The sequence below is a fragment of the Schistocerca piceifrons genome, chromosome 1, assembly GCF_021461385.2.
Source record: "Schistocerca piceifrons isolate TAMUIC-IGC-003096 chromosome 1, iqSchPice1.1, whole genome shotgun sequence".
NCBI classification, from domain to species: Eukaryota; Metazoa; Arthropoda; class Insecta; order Orthoptera; family Acrididae; genus Schistocerca; species Schistocerca piceifrons.
This window is the reverse complement of record NC_060138.1, coordinates 432,239,253-432,256,142: the sequence shown is the minus strand read 5'-3', so window position 1 is coordinate 432,256,142 and position 16,890 is coordinate 432,239,253. Positions and strand designations below refer to the sequence as shown.

Here is a 16,890-nt window from a genome sequence, read left to right as displayed (position 1 = left end):
TGCACTTTGCTCACGAAGGAAAAACATCAAGAAAGGGAGAAAATCAGTACACTGCTCATGTTTCTGTAATGCCTGATATAAACAGACCGCTCGCTCGTGTCACTCCTGCATCTTCTCATAATAAATCCAAAAGACGTACACAGAAAAAAAGTATTAATTTTGCAGTATAAAAGGAATTAAAATCAACCGCAGCTCTATGTACTTAAAAAGTGGTAGGCATGCCTTACTCGCCTTTTTCAGAAGGACTGTTGTTAACGCCGATTTTATCTCAGAATTTGGATGTGGTGGTGATCACTTGTACAGGAACTCTATTCTTCTTTCCTTCATATTTGAAAATCTTTCCATCACTCTTTGATTGAAGTCTGCTGTTGCTAAAACGAGGTCTCGTTCAATAGAGAGCATCGCGAGTGCTGACAATCTTTCTTCGTCCATAGTATTCCGCAAGAAGTTTTAGATGCGTTTCAACGAAGAAAAACAACGTTCTGCTTCTGATGTGGTCATTGAAATTGTAATTATCGCTTTCAGGAGCTTCAAAGATTCACTCAGTATATCACAAAGATTATTGTCTGTTATGTAATCGAGAAAGCTCAAAGCTCCACATGTGCTTTTGAACGCTTCTCTTCCATAAATAACAAAGAGTTCTGTTCGAAGTTTCTTTGCTTCCAAGAAAGAGTAGCATTCAACAGCAGCTCTGAAAGAAGTTTCTGGAAAACTGGAAGAGTAAGTAGCGAATTTCTCTGGGAAGAAAGTGAGAGGCTGTAAGTAGGTGTCCAGTGAACTTGACTCTTTCATTCGCCTCGTAACTTATGACATCGCATACTACTTTTGCCTTCCTCAGTAGATTACACATCGCTGCGCCATCTTCAGGTCTCCCTCTATCATGCTACTCTTGTAAACCTGCTGCATTTTCTGCACTAAAATTAATCAAGGAACGAAGAACACCAGTATTGGAAGATGATTCAGTCTCATCATGTCCTCTAAGGGCAAGTTCCAACGCACCACAGAAACGAACACAGTTAATAATTAGATCCAATATGAACCTATTATCGGTAACTGTTTGCTTGTGTAATACCACGGACCTTCTGTACCCGCTGTCTAATTGGGTAGCTATATTTACATTGCCTAGGCTTACCATATTAAAAACGTTATTTACATGATCTGAAGAAAGATCATGTTTTCTAATTGTGTCATGGAGGTGTTGAATGTCACAGACTCCGTGTTTAGACCACGAAAGATCTCCTCCAAAAAATAAACAAACAAAATAAGGCATTTTTCGTGTCACAACCACACAGCCATTCATGCTTGTTGTACAATTCAGAGTTAAATTTCCTACTGAATTGGCGACTTTTCGTTTTAACGGTCTGCGAAATTGTTAAAACAGTAGTCGGTCTGCCTAGTCTCTTAATTTCTAATTTTTCTTCAAACTTCCGTGAACTGGAGGGTTCGGAGAGTATGAAATTACCTCATTTATTATTTCACGTATTCGCTTGTCACTTGAGCCTCAAAATTCAGGTGGTAGCACACGCTAAAATAACTAACACAACGCACAAGAACTAGTTTGCTCGCAGCTACACTTGAACTGGTCGAGTGATGCGAGAATCCCGCTTCGTTCGAAGACCCGATAGTTCCGTTTCCCTTTGGAAGAGTTCGGAGCCGCTCCTGGTTGGACCCCATGTAGAGCGCCGAAGGGAAGCAGCCTCCGCCTCCGTGTGGTTAGCCTTAGGAACACCGGCCGTCCGCACAGGGAAGCTAGGTCAGCGACTGCAGACAGCTCTGCAGCCGGGAGGTCCCGATTTCGCGCCCTGCCTACGCTCCTACAGAGGGCAGCTTGCAGTCTGCTGGACGATGTCACCCAGATAGCGGAGGCCAGCAGCCCTCTCGCTCCTCGCGCCAGTGCAGCTCCAAGGTGCGGCCCGCACCGCCAAAAGCTATGGCGCGTCTGTGCAGCGGAGGTTTCTGGTACTTCCAGCGGGCCAGTCGGCCGCCGATACCCATAACCACAGGTCGTCGTGATTGGCCTGTAACTTAAACAGTCGTCATTCTCTCTCGTTCTAGACATGGACAGAATGGCTACATGGCTGCCTGATGTCTGCCTTTGGGCTCGTTTATTTATACGTTTTCTCCCTACGCTTCTGCCGTAGTTCCTCTGGAGGGGACAGGTGGAGTGCTCTTTAATTAAAACTTCAGCCTTCCTCAACTTTCCAGCCGTAGCTGCGCGAAATTTACCAGAATTTCCCATATACATGCCTGTATATATTCGTGGCGCAGCAGTTGTCGTCTTGAGAATGTATTAATCAAAAATGGTTCAAATGGCTCTAAGTAGTATGGGACTTAACATCTGAGGTCATCAGTCCCCTAGAGTTAGAACTACTTAAACCTAACTAACCTAAGGACATCACAAATATCCATGCCCGAGGCAGGATTCGAACCTGCGACCGTAGCAGCAGCGCGGTTCCGGACTGAAGAGCCTAGAACCGCTCGGCCACAGCGGCTGTCTTCTACTAATCATTAAAGAAAAAAGTCTTGCTTGTTCTTATTAGAAGAACCGCAAAAGTTTGTAAGCATGTCTAAGCAGGTTTCGTTTCCAATTACTTCTAAGCATTTCTCCTTGCGTCTAAAGGAAATAAATGAGATTGATATCAGAATAATCAAAAGGATATTAATCACAGCTGTTTTATTCCTGTTACTGACGATATTCTAGGCTATATCTATGATAAATAAACAGAATGTAATTGGCCATTTATTATCTATAATTTTCGTTTTAATAACAATAACGCAAAAGGATCGCAATAGATATGTGCTAAATAAAATGAAAGATTAGCTTACCCACAAGTGAAATCAGTATTTTTTCGCTTAAAATGGGTTGCCTTTTTGATTCAGATAGGCTTCACCCTGTAGTCGAGTTGCTTTTATTCTGTAACTTTTGGAATTTGAAGCATTTGTTCCTCTTCTTCTTTTTCTACTTACCCCTTAAATACCACTTGCAGTACCTCCCACATGCAACCTTTTTCAGGTAATATGATTATGTAAATGAACAAGAACAACTGCTATTCGCTCCAAATCGGTTTCCATGGCCAGCTGCTCATCGGTAAGATGGCTTACGTCAGTGTCAACAACCGGTTTAAAAATAATTATGAACATTGTTTTCCTGTTACTAGCCAATGGTCTTGGTCGACGCGTTGGCAGTTTCTTTTGTTTCCGTGGCGTCCAGCTCTAATCCACCTAAACGTACAGTGTGATTTCTTCTGACAAGTCGACCCATCATGCGCAGCACTGTTCTCTTGAAATCAATCACTGGTTGGTAGATATTTTTTGGCTTCGGATCACATACACACATCGTATTTTGACATAGAAATTTATGTTTTCTGTGTTAAAAATGTGAATTACTTACATATAGAAAAATTACTGCTTAAACATCGTTCCCAGGTTTCTTTCATTACAGAGATAGTACAGACCTTGTGTAGGCTGACTTTGAATACATGTTCAACGAGCCTCCTGATTTACACCTTCAAGACGTGAAGTTGAAAACATTCATCATGAACTATGGACCAGCCAGAATAGACTTCATTTCCGTAGACATGCAGATGAAACAGAATATCCTGCCTCATTTACAATGTGTGGTCACCATGTACAGGTAACATACAGTGGGCAGGTGGGGCCGTGATTTTTGTATAACAACAGTGGTCGTCTTATTATCAATTGTCCGAGAAGGGTTTTCGTTTTACGATTATCTCTTGAACAGAGGCGTAAGTTAAGGGTGACGGACCTCGTCCCCAACGGAACTGAATCAGGGGTTGGGCAATCTTCTGCCAATTTCTCTGCGGGTGATTTACTACCAAACATGGGCTCTGATGTGAGTGCCCATCATACGGATGCCCAGGTGATCCAAAATAAGAGACGCCGTAGACAGGATGAGAATACTGCTGATGGCAGTGGCCTCTTCTTGGTATAGAGTCGTAAATCATTTGATCCCCACTAATAATGGTTTGAACCGGATTCGCGTTAGTGACACGGACAAATGTAGTAAATGTGCTCTTATACGAGATACGCTCCGGCATCGATTTACCAGTCGACATTTGATGAACTGATATTGGCTCCGGAAACAGTTGGCTTGCCTTGCTAGATCTGTTGACACTGCCTACACCACTGAAATTTATCTGCCGACAGCAAATTCAATTTTTTTTCCGAAAACGTAAAACAGTACACTAATATGTTGCTTGGTCATTTTGTATTCGTGGTTGCTGGTGATCTGAGAGACGATCACTTGGCATTTGGCCAGTGTATGTATTCCACATACTGGTGCAGTCAGCAACTGCCCTGCTCTCAGGACTCCTTTACCCATATGCTCATATTTATTTTATCCACAGGGCATTGGCTGAGCTAGTATACGGGTTCCGGAGGCTGGTTATGGCCTGCTCAGTTGCACTACTGCATAAAAATACTCACGCGAGAGGCGACTCGACTTTAACTACTGACTAACTGACTGAGGACAAGTAACAATACAGATGTGCAGGGTATACAGGGTGGTTCAGATGTATCTGTCACTTTCGTTTTATGCAACCCGCAATGATCAGCCCGGTCTTCATAAACCACGTGCAAGATTTTCGTGTTCTCTTTCTCACTACAGGCAAACTGTCTGTCCCACAGAAAAAAATGAGCCGGACCTTTTTGTAGGACATTTAATGTAGTTAAACTTTTTATCGGAATTCGTTTGAACTGAAGGCCACGGTTTTCGACTTATTGAAGAAAAACGGACAAAGGTAACCTTCAAACGACCTTCAAACGCACCTCAATCTACACGTACCCCTCAGCAGTCAATATTTCTAATATACTGCTCGTGACACTTCCTCCTACCACTGTATATTAATTTTCGACCACACGAACTATTCCCGATACTCGACATTTTTCGGTCTCTATTGACTGAGCTATTATGCCAGCAGCGTAGCTGGCTATTTCGTTAACGTGCCCGTGAGGGTAATGAATGAATAATGGAGTTTGCAAAAATTACGCCAAAACTAATTACGTAGACAATTAGATCCAAACTTAACCCTTAGAAGCAAAGTCGTTGCGTAGTCAAAAAGGCCTGATGAATAGAACGACGTAAGGTCTTACTTTATACTGTTAAAATTCACAAAATTGATAGGTAAAATTTACACAAACCTCAAGTCAGCTAGATTCCCCTCTAATCTTTACATGGTGTATCACCCAAGACCTGCACTGTAAATATTGCAGGAATGGCAAGCCTTATTGATGTGTAGTTTTCACAGAATGGATGAGTTGTCACGGTCCCGTATTTTTAGCCAATCAACAGATTGTAATAATATTTATAAAGTGTACTTTTTTGTGCAAACATACACTTTTTAAATGGAACAATGCCCATTCACATTAATAATCTAAATGTAGCGTAAATTAGAATGGCAATGGTGTTTGTTGCAGGATTCTAGTGAGAATCGTTTACAAGATACCGTATATTGAAAAGGTCCAGCACCGACACTTGTGCAATATCTGTGGTAGCACACATGAAGAACATCAGAAATGCACGCACTAGTTATGCGTATTCTGACCAGTAACAGTTGACCATCACTGGTTGTGTTCAAAATGACCACCGGCAGCGACGATATATGTTTCCAGTCTGCTATGGAACGACTGCTGTACAAGTGCTAGCGTATCAGAGCGGATGTCCGAGCAGGCTGCAGTAATACATCGTTGCATTTCATCGGTTGTAGTTGGTACGTCTTTGTAGACAGCGTCTTTCAGCTTTCTCTAGAGAAAATAGTCTATGAGCGTCAAATTACGGTAAAGGGCCGGACAAAGTACAGGTCCTCGGCGTTCAATCCACCGATTTGAAAACAATTCTTGAAGACGAGCTGTAGTTCTTCGTGCACTATAGGCTGGACAGTCATCATTTTGGTACCACAGGTTCCTCCGAGTCTGCAGAGGAACGTCTTCTAGCATCCGTGGAAGATGGTCCGTTAGGTGGCTGCGGTACTTTGTGCGTAGATGAAAAGCGGGCCTATCAGCTGATGGTTCACTATTCCACATCATACGTTTACGCTTCATGGACGCTGATGATCCACCTGGCGAAGCCACGGGGGATTGTCAACAAGCCAACAGTGCATGTTTCTGCAGTTTACCTCGCCATCATTGGTAAATACACGAGATACATCTGAAGTATCCTGTCTTTCTGCACGTGTTCCGAATTTAACACGTTTCCCGTAACCGTCTCCATTCAACTCTTGTTGAAGGGAGATGTGGTAGGGGTGGAACCCATGTCGATGGAGAACGCATAGGACACTTGCCTCACTCATGCCGCTTCCGCGTGCCATTGCGCGGGATTAAAGTGTGGATCAAGTGCAACAACAGCAAAAACATTATTTTCCCCCTCTTCTGTCGTCACTTATTTCTTTCTTTTACGTTGTCTACATATGACTCAAGTACCTGATTTAAGAGGTTGATAAATAATTGGTGAGATGTTGGCGTCTATTGGCATATATCGCCTCACACACGGTGCAAGAACGAACTACATTCTTTCTATACCCTCCATACGCGATGAGGATGTCTGCTTTTACTGCAATGGTAAATCACATCGCCAATTCAAGACCTACTGCGTGGACAGTCATGCACTAACTGATTGGTAAATCGTAACGCTCACAAAAAACATCCAATCACTCCGTAAACAAACATAAAAACATCGTACCGAGAAACTACGCAGGTTGAATGGCACAATCAAGAGTCGATGTAGAACCTTTCCACAACAATATCCCGTAAACGACTCTCACTAGTCCTGCAGCAAACAAAAAATTACATTCCGATCTACCTTATTTTTAGTTTGTTAATGTAAATAGGCATTGCTCCATTTAAAAAAAGTGTAAGTATGCACAAAACGCACACTCTCTAAGCATTATTAAATGTGCTTTTAAGGATAACATCACGAGTCCTGACTAGCAGTCCAATCTATCAAAACCGCACATCAATAGCACTTTCCATGTCCGCAAAACATGCGGACATAACATCTGAGGTCATCAGTCCTCTAGACTTATAACTACATAAACCTAACTAACTTAAGGACATCACAGACATCCATGCCCGAGGCAGGATTCGAACCTGCGACCTTAGCAGCAGCGCGGTTCCGGACTGAAGCACCTAGAACCGCTCGGCCACATTGGCTGGCCAAATTTCAGGTGATTCATCCTGAATACATAGGGTGTTTCATAATTCATGTTACACACTTATAGAGGTTACAGAGGGGACTTAGCATGTAAAGTATTACATAGAAACCCAACGATGCTACAGAGCTTGAAATTTATAAGCACTGGGGCCTGGAAACAGATAGTCATGACATGTGGCCTGTAACTGAAAAGTGTCATGATTATATCTCTATGGACCAAGCATTCCAGACTAGTTCCCTGTGGTGTCACCACCAGACACCACACTTGTTAGGTGGTAGCCTTTAAATCGGCCGCGGTCCGTTAGTATACGTCGGACCCGCGTGTCGCCACTATCAGTGATTGCAGACCGAGCGCCGCCACACGGCAAGTCTAGAGAGACTCCCTAGCACTCGCCCCAGTTGTACAGCCGACTTTGCTAGCGATGGTTCACTGTCTACATACGCTCTCATTTGCAGAGACGACAGCTTAGCATAGCCTTCAGTTACGTCATTTGCTACGACATAGCAAGGCGCCATATTCAGTTACTATAATTACTATCTTCAAGAATGTATTCTGAACAGATAATATTGTGAATCATGTACCGTCAAGAGCGACGTTCATCATTAATGGATTAAAGTTAAGTATCAAACTAATTACGTCAGCTTTCTGAATTCTCATTCCTTGTCATGTTCCAGACCTCACGTGAGTATAGTTCTTCCCTCCTCACGCCAGCCTGCGTGAGCTAAAACGCGTGAACTTCGGCCTCCACTCGTAACACGGTGTTGGCTCTTCTGCTAACACAAAATTCCCCATTCGAATCTCTGAAAGGGGCTGCCAAGGGAGGGTGACACGACCAATAGATTGAATAAACAACGAAAAGGGTAGTCGTTCTACGAATCGGCGGCAACGGCCTTGCCGCAGTGGATACACCGGTTCCCGTGAGATCACCGAAGTTAAGCGCTGTCGGACGTGGTCGGCACTTGGATGGGTGACCATCCAGGCCGCCATGCACTGTTGCCATTTTTCGGGGTGCACTGAGCCTCGTGATGCCAATTGAGGAGCTACTCGACCGAATAGTAGCGGCTTCGGTCAAGAATACCATCATAACGGCCGGGAGAGCGGTGTGCTGACCCCACGCCCCTACTATCCACATCCTCCACTGAGGACGACACGGCGGTCGGATGGTCCCGGTAGGCCACTCGTGGCCTGAAGACGGAGTGCTTTTTTATACGAATCGGTACGTGGAATATCCGAAATTTGAAAGTGTTAGGAGCACTAGAAAGCTGAAAAGGGAAATGCTAAGGCTCGATCTATATATAGTGGGCGTAAGTGAAATGAAACGGAAAGAAGACAAGTATTTCTAGTAGATAAGAAAAGGGTAACACCAACAGCAACAGAAAATGGTATAACGCGAGTGGGATTCGTTAAGAATAAGAAGGTAGGGAAGAGAGTGAGTTACTGTGAACATTTCAGTTACGGAACTGCTCTCATCAGAATCGTGAGGAAATCGACACGAACAACAATAGCTCAGGTATACATGCCAATGTAACCAAAGAAGATGATATCAAGAAAATGAGGATACTGAACGTGTAATTCGGTTCGTAAAGGGAGATGAAAATCTAACAGTCATGGGGGACTGGAATCCAATTTTATGGGAAAGAGTGAGGAAATGGGCTTGGTAGCAGGAATGAGAGAGGAGAAAACCCAACACGGTTCTGCACTAAATTTCATCTAGTAATAGCAAATACTCTGCTCAAGAATTGCAAGAAGAAGCACTGTACTAGGAAAAGGCCGGGAGATATGGGAAGATATCAGGTTACATCATGGTCAGACAGAGATTCCGAAATCATTGATTTTAAGGCGTACGCAGAAGCAGATGTCGACTCAGATCACAATTTGGTACTGATGGAGATTAGGACGAAGTTTAAGACACTAGCCAAGAAGGATCATTGAATAAGGAAGTGGGGCATGGAAATACTATAAAGTGAAGAGGTACACCTGGAGTTCTCTGATGCTATAGATACTGCGATAATGAATAGGTCAGTAGGCAGTTCAGTTGAAGAGGAATGGACATCTCCCAAGAAGAAAAATTCTAAGAACAAGGAGGGTAACTGAGCAGACACTATATGCTTAAGCTGATGTACGAAAGAGAAAAGTACAAAAATTTTCAGGGAAATTCAGAAATACAAAAATAGAAGTCAATTATTAATCAAATACATAGGATGTGCAGAGGAGCTAAAGCGAACTGGTGGCATTAATAAAGTAAATATATAAAAAATGAAGTGATTCTCATAAGGACAGAGTCAGGGTATCCTAAAGGCGATAACATTTAGAGTGCAATAGGAATACCACTGTTAAATGTAGAAGAGAGATCAGATAGGTGGAAAGAGTGCTGTGAAGGCTCCATAAGGGGAAGGACTTGTCTGTTGACGTGATAGACGAAGAAACAGGAGAAGAAAGGTAAGAGATGGGGAATCCATTATTAGAATCAGAATTTAAAAGATCTTTGGAAAGCTTTAAACAAGTAGGGCACAATAGATAGAAATATTTCATCGGAATTTCTAAAATTACTGAGGAAGTTGCAACAAAACCATTGGTGTGTAGAATGTGCGAGACTGGCGATATGTCATGAAGTTTTCAGTAGAACATCGTCCTCACAATAACGAAGATAGCAAGAGTGAGAATTATCACACAGTCATCTTAACATCAGATTCATCCAATTTGCTGAAAAAAGTAATATACAGAAAATGGGAAAGAAAATTGAGGATCTGTTGGATGACGATCAGTTTGACTTTAGGAAGGGTGAACGCACCAGTGAGGGATTTCTAACGTTGCAGTTGATAATACAAGTAAAACAGAAGAAAAAGACACATTCACGAGATATGTCCACCAGGGAAAAGCGTTAAGTAACGTAAAATGGTGCCAAATGTTCGAAATTCTGAGGAAAACGGGGGTAAGCTTTAGGAAAAGACGGGTAATATACAATATGTACACGAACCGAGAGGGAACAATAAGAGTGGAAGACCAGAAAGGAAGTCTTCTGATCAAAAACGATATAAGATACTGATGTAGTCTTTTGCCTATACTGTACAATCGAAGAAGCAATGACGTAAAAAAAGAAAGGTTCAAGAGCTGAATTAAAATTCAATGTGAAAGACTATGAATGATAAGATTCGCTGATGACATTGCTATCCTCATATTAAAGTGAATAAGGATTGCAGAATCTGCTGAACAGAATGAAAAGTCTAATGAGTAGAGAATATGGAGCGAGAGCAAACCGAAGAAAGACGAAAGTAATGGGAAGTAGCAGAAATGAGAACAGCAAGGAACTTAACATCAGAACTGGTGATCAGGAAGTAGACGAAGTTAAGGAATTCTGTTACCTAGGCAGAAAAATAACCGTTGACGGACCAGAGGAAGGAGGACATAAAAAGCAGACTAGCACTGGCAAAAAGGGCTTCGCTGGTCAAGAGGAGTCGGCTAGTACCAACCATAGGTCTTAATTTGAGGGTGAAATTTTTGAGAATGTACGTTTGGAGCGCAGCATTGTATGATAACGAGACGGACTTCGGGGAAACCAGAATAGAACAGAATCGAAGCATGCTTCAGTAGAATGTTGAATATTGGGTGGACTGATAAGGCAAGGGATGAAGAAGTCGCAGAATGGACGAGGAAAGAATTATATGGAAAATAGCGACACGAAGAAAGGTAAGGATGATAGGACACCTGTTAAGACATCAGGGAATAGCTTCCCTGGTACTAGAGGACGCTGTAGAGTATAAAAACTGTAGAGGAGAACAGAGATTAGAATACATCCAGCAAACAATTGAGAAAGTAAGGTGCAAGTGCTATTCAGGGATGAAAAATTTCGCTTAGGACTGAAATTCGTAGTGGGTCGTATCAAACCATTCTGAAGACTGGTGAGTCAAACAAAACAAAATCAATAGCATTACTGGTGCTCTATTAAACACAAACGATATACCTACCTCTGTGTTAGCTAAGCTGTGAAAAACATTGAAATATTAGAAATGGTGATTTACTCTTCCTGAGAGACTTACATCCCCTGGTATTACTGGTTCCAGCCTCCAGATCCTCTATGGTATTGTGACCTACCTTCAGGTAATCGAATTTTGTCAAGCTGTGAGGTCCCATATATCATATTGCTGTTTTAATTTCCGAGGCATGTACTCAGAATCATTCTGGTCTTGTGCTGCAATGACCTGGACATTAGCGAAGAGAAGTGTGTACAAGATTTCATCCTCAACAGGGACTCCCATGCATTAACATTTGCTACTCTACATTTTAAGTGATTCCTCCATATAGTTTTAAATAGCATTGGTGCTATAGCACACCCTTGGCATAGCCCTGTTTTAATAGGAAACTCCGATGATGCTGAATTTCGCACTTTCACAACAGTCGCACAGTCCATAAAGAAATGTTTAACTGCTTCGATGTAGGTAGTTGACACACCGCAGTTCTTCGTATATGTTCATAAATTGTCAACAAAATTCTTCTGGGTTTGAGGTTGCATTGTCAACTATAAAATTTTATAGCTGACAATGCGGCCTCAAACGCAGAAGAATTCAATTGTGTGTGGCAACGGCCGCGGAGCCTACGTTACATTTACATGTTCATAAATTGTTTTTTATGGGTATCATAGGCCTTCAGCACATATAGGAAGATTAAATGTGTCTCTAAACATTTACCATTCTCTTCTCTGTTAGATTATGTAATGTGAAAATTCCATCAATGCATAAGCACCCCAGATTATAAGTATTTTGATCTTCAAATATTTTATTTTTCAGGTCTATTCTTTCTTTTAAGATTCTCCTGAACAGTCGTGCTAATGATGGCATGATGCTTATGTGCCGATAGTTTCCACAGTCCTACCTATTCCTAATCTTTTAGGTTGAAGTAGTGACAGTTCTTTGCCATTCTGTGGGAACCCGATCTCTTTCTAAATAGTCGTTATAGAACTGAGCCAAGACATCACACACAACCACAGGAGTTGCCTTTGTTAGCTCTACATTGAATCCACCTGGACCTAGTGATTTCCCTTTTTTTCATATGCTTTAAAGCTTCACACATTATCTTGGAAGCTAATCTGTCGTGTACATGAATGTTCGTTCTCTTCCATCAAAAATAAGACTACTTATATGAATTATTTCTCTTCTCTATGAGCAACGTTTGATAATTCTGTACCCACTCCACTATACTTACTAGTATAATCAAAGTTGTTGTTGTGGTCTTCAGTCCTGACACTGGTTTGATGCCGCTCTCCATGCTACTCTGTCCTGTGCAAGCTTCTTCATCTCCCAGTACCTACTGCAGTCTACATCTTTCTGAATCTGCTTAGTGTATTCATCTCTTGGTCTCCCTCTACGATTTTTACCCTCCACACTGCCCTCCAATACTAAATTGTTGATCCCTCGATGTCTCAGAACATGTCCTACCAACCCATCCCTTCTTCTAGTCAAGTTGTGCCACAAGCTCCTCTTCTCCCCAATTCTATTCAATACCTCCTTATTAGTTATGTGATCTACCCATCTAATCTTCAGCATTCTTCTGTAGCACCACATTTCGAAAGCTTCTATTCTCCTCTTGTCTACACTGTTTATCGTCCATGTTTCACTTCCATACATGGCCACACTACATACAAATACTTTCAGAAACGACTTCCTGACATTTAAATCTATACTCGATGTTAACAAATTTTTCTTCTTCAGAAATGGTTTCCTTGCCGTTGCCAGTCTACATTTTATATCCTCTCTACTTCGACAATCATCAGTTATTTTGCTCCCCAAAAAGCAAAACTCATCTAATACTTTAAGTGTCTCATTTCCTAATCTAATTCCCTCAGCATCGCCCGACTTAATCCGACTACATTCCATTATCCTCGTTTTGCTTTTGTTTATGTTCATCTTATATCCTCCTTTCAAGACACTGTCCATTCCGTTCAACTGCTCTTCCAAGTCCTTTGCTGTCTCTGACAGAATTACAATGTCATCGGCGAATCTCAAAGATTTTATTTCTTCTCAATGGATTTTAATACCTACTCCGAACTTTTCTTTTGTTTCCTTTATTGCTTGCTCAACATACAGATTGAATAACATTGGGGATAGGCTACAACTCTGTCTCACTCCCTTCCCAACCACTGCTTCCCTTTCATACCCCTCGACTCTTATAACTGCCATCTGATTTCTGTACAAATTGTAAATAGCATTTCGCTCCCTGTATTTTCCCCCTGCCACCTTCAGAATTTGAAAGAGAGTATTCCAGTCAACATTGTCAAAAGCTTTCTCTAAATCTACAAATGCTAGAAACGTGGGTTTGCCTTTCCTTAATCTTTCTTCTAAGATGAGTCGTAGGGTCAGTATTGCCTCACGTGTTCCAACATTTCTACGGAATCCAAACCGATCTTCCCCGAGGTCAGTTTTTCCATTCGTCTGTAAAGAATTCGTGTTAGTATTTTGCAGCTGTGACTTATTAAACTGATAGTTCGGTAATTTTCATATCTGTCAAGACCTGCTTTCTTTGGGATTGGAATTATTATATTCTTCTTGAATAATTAAAGTACTATCTTTGTTTTCAACTCTCAAGTCTCTTCTGCTAGGTCCAGTACAACCAAAGATTTTTTTTCTACACCCTCTCCAACCTCTTGCCACAGATCATTTTTAGTTTTAGTAATGACCTTTAGTGCTTCTTTCCATTTAGAGCAAATCCCTGCAGTGTCTTAATGAAGCCGAGAGCGTAGTTATCTATCACAGGCCGCCTTTTTCATTTTCACTGATTTTTCTAATTCGTCATTCCTCTCTTTTCCAAATTTTATTTTCTGCCACAAAGCTTCCAGGCCTTTCTCATGTATGGTTGCTTTAATTGATTAGTACATATTCTCTTCAGTATTGCGCTTGTCGCCTTGATTGTCGATCTAAGGTGTTAGAGGAAGCATGTATAATCCTCCTGGCAGCTCAACAGATTATCCCAGATCTCTGAAGACCTCCACTTGCCAGCTCTTCGCCTACTACTTTTTTTCCATCTAAAGGGAGATTCATGATACTGGCAATTAATGGTCAGATATACATTCAGGACCCCAGAAGACTCTCATGTCCTATCTAAACAGCCTTCTTTTTTGCCGTCTTATAACATGGTAAACTATTGAACTTATGAGTCGTTTGTCACCTCGAATACTGATGTACTGACTTATGCCTATAAATCTCATTCATCATTTTCAAAACATTTTGCTAACTTAAGTCTGTCAGCCTGTTACTTACGTCACTCAAGAGGCACACAACAACACTATGAGAGGCTGCCGCCATACAGGCACGGGAGGTGCCTTGGTGCCTTCTGAGTTGCGAATAGCGGCCTTCAGATGGCGCTCACGTACACCAGAGTGTCATATTCGTTCACTGATAGTGCTGCCTACCACCAGAGAGAGCGCTGTCAACCAGGGACTACTTTGGTTCCACCTAGTACTGACAGATGATGTTGACTGGTTTGTGAGGCGCTCAATTGCGCGGTCATCAGCGCCCATCAAAGTCCCAATTTTTACGCAGTCCAACCCAGCCACTGTCACGAATGATGACGATGAGGAGGACAACACACACACAACCAGTACTCACAAAGACTAAGATCCTTCCGCTGACAGGCAGAAAATACAACTCGCCTCAGACACTATCCCAAGCACAAATCCTGGATTGCCAGCAGTTCCTGCAGTTCGCCTAATTCCGACATGTGCCGACATTCCCTGACAATACGCTATGGAGCACAGTTCCAAGAGTTCAGTTCAGAATGCTACAATCCGAGTTAACAGTAGCTATTTTCGGAGAACTAGAGCAGTGAATCAAAGGTCTACATAATTATTTTCATCCATAGTAGCTATATTATAGACTGCGAAGAGACAGCAAAGTTATTTAGACTTCATTTCATTATGTGTACGGTATCAGGTATTAGACATGAAACTATTGATAAATGTTATTGGTTACCTCTTATTGTGTTACTGTATTTGTGTTCTAGTGCTGCCCTGTCAAGCAAGCGTTCAAGTAGTAAAACCAGCGTGAGATTTGCCACCCATTTTATTGAACCATATTACGAAATAATTTTCCTCCTGTCGTGGATGACTGGGCTGAATGTATAGTAATAGTCATTTACATCATCTCAACACTTATCCCCATTGTTATTGATCACATTTTTGGCCTACTGACCACCAATGGTGTTTTGGCCGTGGGGCTAGGTACTGGCCCGTCCGACTGGTTAGCCCGCTACTTTGCGATAAAAAACGCATAACGATATCTGCAATGCTGCGATGACAAGATCTTTATTAGTTCGTTCGACAATTAATACAAGAGGTCTTTCAGACGCAGCGTACGTCAAGGCAAGACTTGCACGAAAATGAATAAGTGACTTGGCGACTGGTCCTCAAGAACTAAGTATAAAAAAGGTACTTAAGAACTAACACGGAGAAAACAAGAATATGTAAAAACTATATACTGAGAATAAACGGCACATAGTAACGGACACAACAAAGGGCACACTAATTTATCCGCGCAAATAAAATACTTGCGGTGTGACACACGGGTGATGCTTTCGCTAAACGAACTGCACTGCCCTGCACTGCGCCGCACTGCTAATTGTGGTGGCTACAGTGTCACGGGTTTTTCATCTGGTACATGCAATTAAGTCTTTTTGATCAGTTATCTCCGCTCTGATCCCGTCAGTTCTGCATAAAATTTTCCATTTTCCTCCTGCTTGCCATTGTCATTTGGCGCATGCTCTGCTATGATCTTGACTGAGTGATTTAAAAATTCAATTTGTACCTGCAGGATCCTTTCGCTAATCTGATATCAGGATTTTAAATCTCTCTTGTTTTTTTCCTAATAGCTATGGAGTTCTCACTTCTGGCTCTCACCTCTTTAGGCAACACATTGTAGATATTGATATAACCATTCTGCTTTTCCACACCTTCGCCCTTTCTCTTCGTTTCATTTGGCTGCTAAGTCCACATTACATTACATTATTTCACGAAATACATCCTCAGTTTTAGTAGCAATCCCTCGCATGTTCCATGTGCCGATATCCATTGTCCATGTCGTATCAGAGGCTATTTAAAAGGGAACTTCTGCCTCCATTTTTTACAGTGGGGCGCAGGCTCGGTGCACCACCCACCATTCTGGAAAAATGGGTAATTTTTACTCGTGGTTTTTCCGTTAAACTGAGAATACTATGGGGCTCGGTCTACCCCTGCCTCCTGAGCCCTCCCCCTCCTCGATCTCTGGTATGTTGATGATCCTGAGACTGTTGGTTCCTGAATGCCGATTTACTCCTGATATTAAAAGGCGCGAGGTACGGTACTCGCCTTTCACCTTCTTCCGTTAGTTGCCCAACACAGATCCACTGTACGCCTTGCATTGCCCAGTGGACATGCGACTCTTGACTTCCTGGACGAGGAAACAGAATTTGTTGGCAGAGCTTGACTTAAATCTTCAGCCTTCAAATTATGATCCTTCGCCAGACATCAGTAAACGTTAATCGGGGATATATCCTATCCTGGTGTCAGCAGACTGGACGGTCTCTCAGGTCCTTTGCCACCGTTTGCCCCCCCCCCCCCCCCCCCCACTTATGATAAGCACGCACGTTTTGGTGAATGCGCAAATTTCAAGTCAGTAATGGTGGAATATGATCAACTAAGCTGTACCTGGTTGCAGTTGTATGTTACAAACATTTTGTAACTCCCATAGTTTTGCAA

General features: G+C 42.1%; 1 pseudogene; it reads left to right on the top strand.

The window, feature by feature from the left end:
* The first annotated feature begins 8,050 nt into the window (after positions 1 to 8,050).
* LOC124726754 lies at positions 8,051 to 8,168 on the top strand (annotated as a pseudogene).
* The last annotated feature ends 8,722 nt before the right edge of the window (positions 8,169 to 16,890 follow it).